The sequence below is a fragment of the Cupressus sempervirens genome, chromosome 3, assembly GCF_028749045.1.
Source record: "Cupressus sempervirens isolate cs-2001-9-10 chromosome 3, ASM2874904v1, whole genome shotgun sequence".
NCBI lineage: Eukaryota > Viridiplantae > Streptophyta > Pinopsida > Cupressales > Cupressaceae > Cupressus > Cupressus sempervirens.
This window is the reverse complement of record NC_143120.1, coordinates 931072441-931087119: the sequence shown is the minus strand read 5'-3', so window position 1 is coordinate 931087119 and position 14679 is coordinate 931072441. Positions and strand designations below refer to the sequence as shown.

The 14679-nt window shown below is 34.4% G+C and overlaps 1 protein-coding gene across 4 annotated transcripts in view; it reads left to right on the top strand.

The window, feature by feature from the left end:
- Nucleotides 1–14679, top strand: part of LOC149569808 (uncharacterized) — a 163951-nt gene that overhangs the window by 68736 nt on the left and 80536 nt on the right. The gene's annotated exons all lie outside the window — the stretch shown is intronic.

Genomic DNA, 14679 nt, shown 5'->3' with positions numbered 1-14679 from the left:
TGAAGCAATTAGGAGTGCATGATGTTCGTTAGTTCTATCAACCACAATTTCCCTTTTTCTTTTCCAATTGGGTCAAATACGAAATTGTCTTGTTAAGCGTGTCCTCAATTTCATAATTCTCTAGTACATCTTGTAACTTGATGGAGGATAATTCTGGAAGAATAGGCAACTTGGCCTTCTTGGTTATGCATTCAACCCTCATTGCCTCATATAAATGCTTGTGCCACATTATCTAATTCTCATCCACCAAATAGCCACAATGTTTTTATTACTGGCCTTAGCTTGACCATTCCCATGAGGGTGATATTCAAATGAGTGTGACAAGATGATCCCATATTTGTAGTAGAATGCCTGAAATTTAATGAGAAGAGAAATTGGTTGCATTATTGGTAACAAGTTTGTGAGGGACCTTGATCCTTATGAGAATATTGTGTTGTAAATCTATTGAGAAGTGTCGTTTCAAATTGGGATTTATTAATGTTGTAGCTTTAGTCGGATTGAATTGACCTAGAGATAATCATTCTATGATTATTGGTTAGTAATTAATTAGACAAAATCTAATATATCTACTTATATATTATTATATATATAATATATATATTAATGTTAATATTGTCTAAGTGGTTATTAACTGATAAACCATAGAGACATGTCTCACATGTCTCATTAAGAGACATTTCACCTCTACACATTTATCTACATTTGAATCTGCATTTGGACCACACAAAAAAAATGGCAGTGCTATTACATTCGCAGAAAACGATCTTAAAATTAACATGGGATCAGAGCCAGACTGCAAATATAGAAAATGAGATAAAAATAACAATGATCAAAATTTTCTGGCAGCTTTAAGAAAATATTTTGCAGAAGACAATAATTCTTAGATCCTTCCACATAGGAACAAATTATCAAGAAGGAAAATACATCAAATGTTCAACACATAGGAGACAAAATAAATCATCAACAAATGGAATAGCAGAGACTTTTCATAGAGCGTTGTTAACATAAATTCCATAGCCATATACGAGCAAAGGAAGACACCGTCTCTGCTCAGAAATATGAGCAACAAATACAAGATGGGATTTTCCTTTCCGAATGACAATTAAGAACTTGAAAATAGCATCAATGTATCTCTTCCCATCGGTGATAAAGGAATCTAAAGACTTATAACTGAGTTGAGGCATATAAGACTTGTCAATGTGCCTCATAATCATTGCCTTTAACTTCAATAGGAAAGGAAGGGATAACATGACAAAGATCGTATAATGATGAAAATTATTGTACCATCAACTGCAAAGGATCTATCTATAAAATCAATCTATATACCATTTACCATAACTTTTGCAACTTGTGAATGAGATCTTGAAAATAGATATTATCGTCGCCAATTCTAATGAGAGAGACTGAATCGACCTTGTCATCCATACTTTTGTTGCCAATGATTATTCTACGAACAACGACAACAAATATATTCAAACCAAAAGGCACTTTTGACGTAGGGAAGAGGTGAATAAACTAGGGCCAAAGGCTCACCCAGCTATCCAAACCACCTTACAAGAGTTAACACAACAGAATCAAACACAAAGAACAACAACCAAAGGAGGAAGAAGAGTGAAATACCTTTATTGATTCATCAAAAGATCTTCATATATGCCTAGCTGTAAGGCCTTCTAGGTTTCGGCCAAATGCAATATATTCACATTCAAAGATCCAACAAAAAATTTGCACTTTCCAGTTCTGCTTTGCAATTCCATTCCACAAACTTGCCTAACTCTAAGCCTAAACACTCTATATATACTTGCGAAAACGGCTTACAGATCATTCTAGAACATTACATAAGAGGAAAGCCGACCCAACAATGGTCTAGACACATCCCAAGAAAATATCTTAACATAAATGTCGTGATCGAAATAAATCCCACAAGTTAGCTCGCAAAAATCACGTCCAAATGTTAACACTAGACATAAACAGGAAAACTTGGCACATGAAGGGTCACTCGGCATACACTGGGTAACTCGGTACATGAAGAATCACTTGGCATACATTTGGTAACTCGACACATGAAGGAACACTCGATCAACACTAGATTGCTACAGTAACTTGGCACCAAGTGCTACAGTAACTCGGCTCCAACTGAGTGCTATAGTAACTTGGCTCCAACTGAGTGCTACAGTAAGTCGGCTCCAATATGTAGAATGAACAAAAATGAGTAGGATAACAAGGCAACCTAGGATGCTCTTGCATCAGACAATCAGGGATGAAAGAAATGATTCTCCTGAATGATTGAGATATAGCAATCTGAGTTGAATCCAACTCAGATTGAGAAATCCATGAAGCATCTTCAATAGGCCTGTTCCTCCACTTCACCAAATATTCATAGTAATCTTTTTCTCTTGTGCTCTTGCCAACTCTCTAATCCAATATCTATTCAACTTCCTCAATCTACTTCTTAGGATAATCTTTTGATACAACAACTTCATCATCGGACTCATGATACTTATGCAAATCAGCAATATTGAATATAGGAGATATATCCATGTTATCAGGTAACTCAACTTCGTAAACATTACCACTATCAAACTTCTTCAAGATCTTACAAGGTCCAAATTTCTTCATCTTCAGCTTACTATAAGTTCCAATTAGGAATCTTCCTTTCTTCAGACGAACCATCATCTCATCACCAACTTGAAAATCATGATGTCTTCTGGAGTTATCGGCATTCTCCTTATACTTCTAATTACTTTGTTCCAACCTCAATTTCACTTCCTTATGCAAAGACTCCATAAAATCAACAAATTCTTCTCTTGCAGCACCTCTCTTTTCTTCACCAACAACATCTCTCAAATCTGATATACCTCTACGATGCATTCCAGTAACAATCTCAAAATGTGTCTTCCCTATACTCCTATTCACAGAATTATTATATGCAAATTCAGCTTATGCCAATACCATCTCTCAATTACTTGGCTTATTCCCAATTAAACATTTCAGCGAATTACCCAAGCTTCTATTCACAACCTCTGTCTGTCCATCTATCTGTGGATGGAATATAGAACTAAACTTCAACTCAGTACCCATCTTCTTCCACAAAGTCTTCCAAAAATAACCAAGAAACTTACTATCTTTGTCAGAAATAATGCTTTTTGGTAATGTATGCAATCTCACAATCTCTTTAAAGAAAAGTTCATCAACATGCTCATCATCTGATGTCTTCTTACATGGTATGAAATGAGCCATCTTAGAAAATTTGTCCACTACAACAAATATGGAATCATACCCCTTCACTGTCTTAGGTAATCTAAGAACAAAATCCATACTAATTTCACTACCAGGTTTCTCAGAAACAGTAATAGCTGTATACAAACCAGTATTTTGACTTACTCCTTTTGCAATTTGACGAACTCCACAACTCTTTACAAATTTCTGAACATCCTTATACATTTGTGGCCAATAATATTTCTCTTTCAGCAAACTCCATGTCTTATTAATTCCAAAATGTCCAGCCAATCCACCACTATGCTTTTCCTTAATCAGATTCAACCTCATAGAACTTCTAGGAATACACAACTGAATGCCTTTGAACAACATACCTTCTTGAATTAAATACTCATCATACTTACTTATGTGATCTGTTAGATTTGGTGCTCTGCACTCTCTCCACGTCTTAGAAAAATCAGGATCAACACCATACAACTCTTTCATTTCATCAAAACTAAGAACTTCAACCTTCATTTCAGTCAACAAAGAACGTCTTCTACTCAATGCATCAACAACTTTGTTAGTAACTCCACTCTTATGCTTAATAACAAATGTGAAACTCTGCAAGTACTCAACCCACTTCATATGTCTCTTATTCAATTTATGTTGACTTCCCAAGTATTGTAAAGCTTTATGATCAATATACAACACAAACTCCTTAGGGATCAAATAATGTCCCCATTACTTCAATGCTTGAACAATAGCATACAACTCTTGATCATATGCAGAATACTTCCTTTTAGCATCATTCAACTTTTTACTAAAGAAAGCAACGGGTTTACCTTCTTGACTTAATATAGCTCCGATTGCATTACCACTTACATCACATTCAACTTGAGATACTTTGTTTAAATCAGACAAAGCCAATATAGGTAATTCAACAACCTTTTGTTTCAAAGTCTCACAACTCTTATCAGCTCCATGTGTCCACTTGAATTCCTTTTTATCTCCCCTCATTGTTTCAATCATAGCATTACAAACAACACTGAAATTCTTTATAAAATTCCTATAAAAACTAGCCAAACCATGAAATGATCTTACCTCACCCACATTCTCAGGTGTAGGCCATTCCAAAATTGCTTTAACCTTCTCAGGATCCATCTTCAATCCATCAACTGAAATCACAAATTCCAAATAGGAAATCTCCTCTTGCATAAAAGAACACTTTTTTCAGATTAATCAACAACTTTTCCTCTTTCAACCTTTGCAATACTTGGCTAATATGCTCAAAATGTTCTTCCTTAGTCTTACTGAATATCAAAATATCATCCAAATAGACAATCACAAACTTGCCCAAAAATCTTTTCAGAACTTCATTCATCAACCTCATAAAAGTACTAGGTGCATTAGTCAAACCAAAAGGCATAACTAACCATTCATACAAATCATTTTTTGTCTTGAAAGCAGTCTTCCATTCATCACCTTCTTTGATTCTGATCTGATGATAGCCACTCTTCAAATCAATCTTGGTAAAATACTTTGCTCCACTCAAACAATCCATTATGTCATCTATCCTCGACATAGGAAACCTATATTTCACTGTGATTTTGTTAATAGCTTTGGAATCAATACACATTCTCCATTCTCCATTCTTTTTAGGTGCTAATACAACAGGTACAACACATGGACTCAAGCGTTCCTTGATCAAACCTTTCTGCAACAACTCATGTACTTGTCTATTAAGTTCTTCATTCTCTGTAGGTGTCAATCTATATGGTGCTTTGTTTGGCAAACTAGCTCCTGGAATTAGATCCATACAATTACTTATGGTTCTCATTGGCGGTAAACCATCAGGATTATCCTCAGCAACAATATCTTTATACTCATTCAGCAATTCTGTAATTTCTACTGGTACTCAGCTATCACTATTTGATGTCACTCAGTCATTACTAGCTTCTGCTACTCAGTCATTGCTAGCAACACTCGGTCCTCTAGGAATTATGGCAAAACAGACTTGATTCTTCTTCACTTCCTTTTCAAATTATTTCCCATTAACCATGCAAACTTTTATTGTAGTACAACTAACCTCATCTGGACTTTCAATCAAAGGCAGCAATGTTTGTTTCTTCCCATTTATCCAAATAGTATATTATTTCAATCTTCCATCATGTACATCATATCTATCATATTGCCAAGGACTACCCAACAAAATATGATAACAATCCATGGGCATAATATCACACAAAACTTCATCAAAGTAATGTCCAATCTTGAACTTCACAAGACATTGCTCACTTACCAATATCTTATGTTCATCTTTGATCTATGAAACATGATATGGTTTTAGGATGCTTCAACCTCTTCAATTGCAACTTTATAACCAGTTCTGCTGATGCCAAATTTGTAGAACTTCCACTGTCAATGATCACTTTGTAGCATTTTCCAGCCATCTTACATCTTGTCTTGAAAAGACTTCTTAAAACAGGTTCCTCATTACTTCCCTTATTACATAAGGTTCTTCTCACCATCAGATTTTCTCCAGCCTCAAGTCCACTTGGTGAACCCTCATCATCTCCTTGAATCACAACATTTCTGTTACCTTGCCCACTTTCAGAGGATCTACATTCAAAAGATCTATGTCCCTCTTTACCACATCTGAAACAATTACCATGAAATCCACCTCTAGAATAAGAATTACCTCTTCCTCGATAAGAATTAGTACCTCCTCGGTAAGAATTACTACTTTTCCATTCGTTCTTGCCTTTGTCATCATTCTTCCATTCAAATTTTCCTTTATCCTGTACAAAATTGTCATATTTGCCACCTTCACCATAAGATCTACCTCTGCCTCTCTGGAATCTACCACCTCTACCTCTTTGTCTTTGTTCATGTTTCTTTGCTAAGATCTCCTCAGCTTTCAAGGCATATTGGTATGCTTTTTTCACACTTTCCAACTTCACAAAACTTATTTCATCTTGTATTCCAAATCTCAATCCATTAATGTACCTTGCAATTTTCTCAACATCATCATCCACATGTTCAGATCTGATGTCCAATCTATAGAATTCCTCAGTATACTCTTTCATAGTCATGTCCTTTTGTTTCAAATTTTGCATCTTTCTCAACAAGCTAACTTGGTAATTAGCAGGAAGGAATTTTTTCTTTACCTTGTTCACCATCTTTGGCCAAGTTCTAATCTTTTCCTTTCCTCTCCTTTGTCTATCAGTTTGCAAATGTTCCCACCATAGTGATGCATGACCTTTCAACCTAGTGACTGCAATCTTCAGCTTTCTATTATCATGAGTTTTTTCATACTCAAAGAACTTCTCCATATCTGAGATCCAATCCAACATAGCATTGGTATCCAATTTTCCATCATAAGGAACAACTTCTACAACAGGCTTTGAATTTGCGTTAGACAACACTCGCAACAATCTTTCCTCATGTTGATCTTCTTCAGGTTTTGGATTATGGTTTGGTGTTGCTACTTCATCATCACTTACATTATCAAGATGCGCTTCTCTCCTCTGGGCTGTCTCTACAGCATCTAACCTGGCTACAATTTGTCTCAATTGATCCAATATGACATTATCAACATTGCCTCTACCCTGAACCATCTTTACAAATCAGGTTCTTGCAAGATCGTAGCCCTCTGCAAGTTATAGGTCAAATCCGTAGATCTGTCACCCTACAACCAAATCCAAATTAGGGTTCTACACAATCCAATCTCCACAAGGATGAACCTCAAGCTTTGATACCACCTGACACAGGGAAGAGGTGAATAAATTAGGGCAAAATGCTCACCTAGCTATCCAAACCACTCTGTAAGAGTTAACAACGGAAGCAAACACAAAGAACAACAACCAAAGGAGGAAGAAGAGTGATACTTTATTGATTCATCAAAAGATCTTCATACATGCCCAACTGTAAGGCCTTCTGGGTTTCGGCCAAATGCAATACATTCACATTCAAAGATCCAACAACAAATTCACACTTTTCAGTTTTTCTTTACAATTCCCTTCCACAAACTTGCCTAACTTTAAACATAAACACTCTATATATACCTGCCAAAACGGCTTACAAATCATTCTAGAACATTACATAAGAGGAAGGCCGAACCAACAACGGTTTGGACACATCCCAAGAAAAGATCTTAACATAAATATCACGATCGAAATAACCTGCAAGTTAGCTTGCAGAAATTACATCCAAATGCTGACACTTGGCATAAACAGGAGAACTGGGCACATGGAGGGTCACTCGGCATACATTGGGTAACTCGGGACATGAAGAGTCACTTGGCATACATTGGGTATCTTGGCACATGAAGGAACACTCAGTCAACACTAGATTGCTATAGTAACTCGGCTCCAACTGAGTGCTACAGTAAGTCGGCTCCAATATGTAGAATGAACAAAAATGAGCAGGATAACAAGGCAACCCAGGATGCTCCTGCATCAACTTTAAGAATAAGTCTGATTATGTGAAGAGCCCTATCCATGAATCAGGCTTATAAGGAGCATGAAAGATTATGGAGTAGAAGCTTGAGAGCATTCTTGTATTGGCTCCCTTTAGAGGCATAATGAATTGAATACCCTCCACTCAGCTACCCTTTCTCCACCGAGTAGGAATTCATGCAAAACTTAGTATGAACTTATCTGGGCCAATGCCAACAAAGATGTAGGGTCTATGGATTAGATGTGAATGATGTATTTGAATACTTACGTTTCTAAATCTCTCAAAGCTTTTGACATCAACTACATAGAGCTTGGTTTTGGTCATGCAGAGAATTGCAGATTGACGAAGCATTCGGGTGATCGACATAGCTATCCCTCCAAGTAACACAAAGAATCCAAGCTTCACGTATATTGAAAGAGTAGAATGCTCATCATCTACATCAAAGGAATACACATTGAGATAGATCAAATATCAAACATCTGTGATACATTCAATGCATCTCAACATTATTCGTATGTGGCTTAGTAATCATATAGTCTGTGAGCCAGATATATCTGGTGGAGTGATCCTGAAGCCTCCACCTTGCATTCTCAATATTGGGATTTTATCATCTCTACAAATGACCCATCATTAGTTTTATTGTACCCATGTGTGGACAATGTTAATGGTATGGACATAAAATAGATCCCGCCCCTTGTCTAGAATAATAATGACAACATCATAAATACAAAACCTAGAAAACTCTAAGTGCAAAATTCATATCGTGCTACTTGTAGGTTGAAGATATTATGAATATGGAAAATTATCAAGTAGAGACTGAACAATGGTAATAGATATTGACTTCTTAGAGGACAGTGGACATACATATAAAGATTCAAAAATAGGACAACTTGTTAATCAACAGAATGGACAAGATGTTCATTTCATATGATAGCATGAGTTTTTTCAGTCAAATGTTTCTCAACGTACTTATTATATTCACGTCTCATCTTTTGTTAGTTACCGCTTAGAAGTTTCTTAGTATAAACATCACCAAATATCACGTCTAGGAATTTTGACATCAAATCACAGAGGATGCATTAGTTTGTAAGGAAATCTCTATCTGAGTGAAGCAGATTACACTTTTAATTAAGGATGCCAACAAAATGAAGAAATCATTCTAAATGGAAGAAAACATATTTGAGATTGAAGATAACTCATTGCAACTTGTATATGCTTGTGCGTAGGATGATATAAAATGCTCAATGGTTATAAAACTCTATATCTAACGGATGCAATAATTGGAAGTAGTTATAGTGGCGTTTGTTAGTTGAATCAACTTCCCAACTTGAAACTTTTGATGACAACAAGAAATTTAATTTAGTGTTATTTCACAGCCTATGAAAAAGTCATGAATGATATGTTGGGCAAATTTTTCAGACTTGCATCCCTACACAGAAGGTTTGCATGAGCTTCCATAGGGCTGACTATTATATACCTTTGGTGTGCAAAGTTTAGGATTAATGAATTGAGAAAAAATGTTGAAACTCTGCCTCTAGCTGGCTGCGTATACACACAGTCTTATAACCTGTTACGTAGGTTTGGTTGTTTTTTTGAGAAGAGAGTTGCAATTTTCATTTGCAAACACAAAGATTAAACCCCTTGAATATTCTGGAAGTTTCGAAGATAATTAAATATGGTATATTTGCAATATCAAAACATTGTTGGAGAATGGATAAAGACATTGAGCATCATTATGCAAGATGCTTATTGACATACTAAAGAAATTTCAGATATCTATTGTGGAAAGTTTCATTAGATTTATTGTGAATATCTATTGGTAGGATATTGAAGATTGACTAGTTTGCATAGGATTGGTAGATTTAGTTATACCTATGTAAGAAGATCTTGTCATTTTTAACTCTTCTCTAACTAATCACCTAATATAAGTGTTACATCCCAATTTTTGACCTCATTTAAAATGTTCATATAGCCGTTGAGGTTTCATGTGAAGTTAGTTGACAGTTGAAATTTGTTATAATCATGTGAAATGGTAAGATGGTTAATCGTTATAATTTCATATGAAGATGACATGCTAGTTAACTGTTATGATGATATTTTGAAGCTATTGCAGATGGTTATTTATCATGAATTCCTGGGAATTGAAAAGGCAGTTAGCCATTATGAGCATTTATGATTAATAGCTTACTATGGTAATATGATTTAACTGTGGAAAATTTTCTTGTAGGGGGCACGTCAAAGGGGTAGAAGCATTGTCAGAAAAGAATTGGGCATAAGAGCATCACCATCATTGGGCAAATGGGTATGAATCTTAAATCACCATGGTTGAGGACCTAGCGACTGCATAATAGGATACACACATGCACTAGTTGGTCAATCAATTAAACATTAAACACTTTAACATAATCAAAGTACATACCTTTAATGGTTTATATTGACATTCTCATCACTTCAAATAATACGTATATATGTATGTGCACATAGGTATAAAAGTATGGTGCCATCATAGTATTAGTTTATACAAGCTCATATCTATTAAAATACGTATACCTAAACATGTGTTTACCTTGAGAAGATATGAAGAGAAAATAATCTTCCAATTCATACACGTATTTGGATATGCATACCTTAGTAGGTATAACCTTGGACAAATGGTAATAATATAATGTCACCATTCGAAATAAGATATATATGTGCAAATATATATATAACTTTATAATTTATCCTTTTTGATTTAATAACCTTCGAATTCTTCCTCATAATTACTTGTCTTTATAGGAGGCCATAATGTACACTTGGCATCTTTTATCAATGGTTCAAGAAGATGACTCTTCTTCCTTTTTTTATAACTGCTCAAGGAGTCACAACTTATTGGAAGCCTATATTTTTTTTGAATGACTTCATTTATATAGAAGTTAGAAGAACAGGAAAACTAGAGTTTTGCATTATTATCTCTGCTCCCTCTTTTATTCACCTTTCTATTTGATGCATATTCATTAAGGACTATTCCGAGTCATAGCCTTTTATCTTATCAAAGCTCTGCATTTGGATGTGTATTTCAATAGAGCCAATTGTACGGAAATAAAACCGAGCTCCATACGTTAATGATCAGGTTATGTGGTCAGATCTCCCATTTCATATTTCTTTATGCATACACTTGAAATTGCAGATGTAAGAATTATTTTGATGTCTCATTGTTTGACTGATTATCGAATAGTATATTTGATGAATCCATTTCTCCCTGATTAAGTTTGAATCAGATGTATTTGTTATGCCAAGACGCCTCTTGTTTTCAGTTGGATTCCATATTCAATCTACTTCCTTGTAAATTCTTAGGAAAAAGTTCTCGGCTCATAGGAATTGTATTATGATAGTAATGAAATTATACTATTCTTTTCATCAGCCGAAGTTCAACAAAAGAGTTTAATTAGTCTGAGATTTAACACCTAGGACTCACCTAGCTGGATAGCCAAGAAAGAGGGTTAAGAGGTGAGAGAAAATCTGCAAGAACATGAAACCAAAATCAGAAGCAATTCAATAAATTTATTACTTTTTAAAAGAATCATTAAATAACTCATGCATGTCCAATTCATATACTCTGTTTTCAAGTCGAGTGGTGAGATTAAGTACCAGGATGCTCAATGGCTAACAAGGTGTTCCATGTCTATTCCGGGTAGGGAGGGCCTTTCTAGTTAGAGAAAGTGTGGGGATAAGTTTAAGTCCGTGGTTGGGTGGTTAAGCCCCTGACAATGTTTCCCCTCTCCACAACATGTCAGGCCGTGCTTTCGACAAAGATTAGTTAAACATTCAAATATTTATTGGTAACATGTATTTTACTTTTATGATGTTTATTCAAGTAGAAGATAAAATGGTTTGATTTATATCATTGATTCAGTTATTACTTTAATGAAAGAAACTATTCATCAATGTAATTGGTAACCAATTAGATCGATTGATCTTTCAACTAAACATGAAATATAATTATATGCAAGAGATGATTTATTTGATGGATTGTTATTTCTGTCTTCATTTATTTTATATGAGCGTACCTTCTAACTGAATGTTATTGCCACAGTTAGCAATAGAAAGAAAAAGAATGATATAGTAGTATTTGATGCCCTAAATGACACAGTAGTATTTGATGCTCTAAATGATACAATACTATTTGATGCCCTAAATGATACAATGGTATTTGACACCCTAAATGATATAGTTGTATTTGATGCCCTAAATGATACAGTAGTATTTGATGCGCTAAATGATACAATGGTATTTGACGCCCGAAGCAGTGGTATTTGATTTCCTAAATGATATATTAGTATTTTTCATTACGATAAAGTGGTATAGCTATTTGTTCCTTAAGTAGTATTTATGGACTAACTTGGGTTTTGCAGAAGCATCCCTAGACAAATTTCGGTTTTGAATTCTACGGTATGTAGATTTTAAATTCATTGATGATGTCTTCAAATGTTAGTTATGAAATTTTCGTTTAACTGGTTGTAACCATTAATCACATTCACATGTGTTGTCCTACATTTTGTCACCACAAAATGCAGGTATCAATATGAAACTTTTTCAACTTAGTTTCGCATTTATCTGAGTTTAGTGCGTTATTTAATTGGTTAGTATTGATCAACCAATTAGTACCAATTGATATAATGAATCTTTTTATTGAAGGCCTTCGTCAAGTGTTTTTTGTTTTGCTTTCTGTCGAGCCTTTGCTTAATTTTTTAAGCCTTCATCGTCCATTCTTTGTTTTTGAGTTTGCATTTGTTTGTTTTTAATCCTTTGGTTTTGCTTATATCATGCCTTTTAGTTTTTTTTTTTTGATTCGGTCTAACCTAGAGGTCAATCGGAGTTGTCAGTCAAGAGTTATGACCATTTTAGTGCTTCAAAAATGGACCTTTTGGGTGCAACAACACGAATTAAAAATATGATGTTATATTTTCAATTTGGCTTTCACTTTTTGATAGATATAACTTATATTCACTTTTTCTTATGTTTTTAAGTTACTTTAACTTTAAATTTTTAACTTAAAGTGACTATAGTGCATTTTATGTTATAAATTTAAGTTGAGTTACTTTTTAATTTTTCACTTAAAGTAACTGTAGTGCACCTTATAGTTTCAGTTTAATTTTTGATTTTAAAAATCAAATGTTTATTTAAATGTTACTTTTTAAATGATGTTTATATATTATATTTCTAAATATGATAAATAAATATTGTTTATGGCCCATTTTGTAACATTTTTATAATTTAAAGTGAATTAAATGACTTAAAGTCTTCAAAAGTGAACATTTCATATGCAATTGCATGTAAAATCCATCAAAAGTGGACATTTTACATGTCATTGCATATAAAGTTTACTTTGGTGGAACTTTTTGATGTCATTACATCGAAAGTCTATCATAAGTGGACCTTTTTGATGCTACTGCATCAAAAGTAAAGATTTCATGCTTTTACATCTAAAAAGTGAGATGCATTTTAAAACATGCATCCTCCCCCAAAAAGTCCGATTTTGACTACAAGCATATTTTAAAACATGTAATGGCACCCAACAAGTGCGATTTTGATGAGATGCACATTTTAAAATATGTAAGTGATCCAAAAAGGTCCGATTTTGATTAAAAAAACATGTTTTAATATATGCAATGACACTCAAAAAGTCCGTTTTTGAAGAACATGTTTTTGCCCTCCAAGAACCCGATTTTGATCATAAGTTGAGATTTTCTCAATGGATTTGCATGAGATTTCTTCTATTGAAGGCGTTTTTGGTTGGCAATGATTTATCTTGCATTTAAAATGGATTCAATAAGCTGAAAAACGTTTTTAAAAGCTTCATTCTAGGGCATGTTTTTGGAGAAATGAGCGAATAAATCCATTTTTAATACATGCTTTAGCTCCCAAGCAAATCAATTTGGCTTCTTTTTGGGATTGCATTGCATATTGATGCACATTTTCACCTTTGATGATCAAAATGTTTTGATCTTGCATTATGGAGAAATATGTTTTTTTTAAAAACGTCCCATATGCATGCAATCCAAAAATGTTGGATCTTGGAGTGTTTTTAGGGCACATTTTGGTATCTTCTACCAACTTCTCCTTGGTTGTTGCTTTCTCTCATTCAAATTTGTGAGAGGTTGAAAGTTTCAAACATTTTTGAAGAATTTTTCAAACACTGGAGCATCTTTTCCCTTCATTTGTGGCACATGTAAGTGGACTCTTTCTTTCTTGCTTTAAATTCATGTTTATCCTGGTGATTTTATGCATGTAGTTACTTGATGGTTGCCATTTGTTAAAATCTTTGCCATGGAAAGTGCATTTTTCCTTTAAAAATAAAGTTTTTCTTCATTTTTATGTTTTTGGTTCTTTCCGAAGTCCCAATTTTGAATTTGAGTGTTGAAGTGCATTGCATCTTGGTATGTTTGAGTCAATTTCCAAAGGTATGTTGTTTTTTTTGTGTTTTGTGCTTTGTGCTTGCTTGTTAGTTTTCTCCACTTTGGAGAAGTCACAAGTTTTTTCCAATAACTTGTTGTTTCACTTAATGCGAAAGCATCATTACGTTTCACTTCCATCTTCCATGTCACAACACTTCACATCTCATTCGACAAATGCAATTATATGTTTTCCATCTCATTCACCATCCGCACATACATGTAATCCCATTTTTTGCTTTCATTTTCACTCACTTTCCATATCCACGCGCAGGACATGATTATATGAAATGCCTTGTGTAATTGTATCCAAAAAGTCCGATTTTGATTAAAAGTTACTTTTTGAAAAGTCAAAAATGTCATATGCATATTTTCCCATGCACTTTGACTTCACCTTTTCACCAAAAGTGACTATAAAGCTCATTATCAATCTTCCATTTTCCATTTCCATCTTTCCATATGCACTTGCACCTCTACGAGCAAATACATATTTTTGCTTCTTTCCATGGTTTGCACCTCATCCCATCACCCACACTTACATGTAAAGTGTGTCCTCCATCGGCATTCGCATGTCATATCACTTTTCATT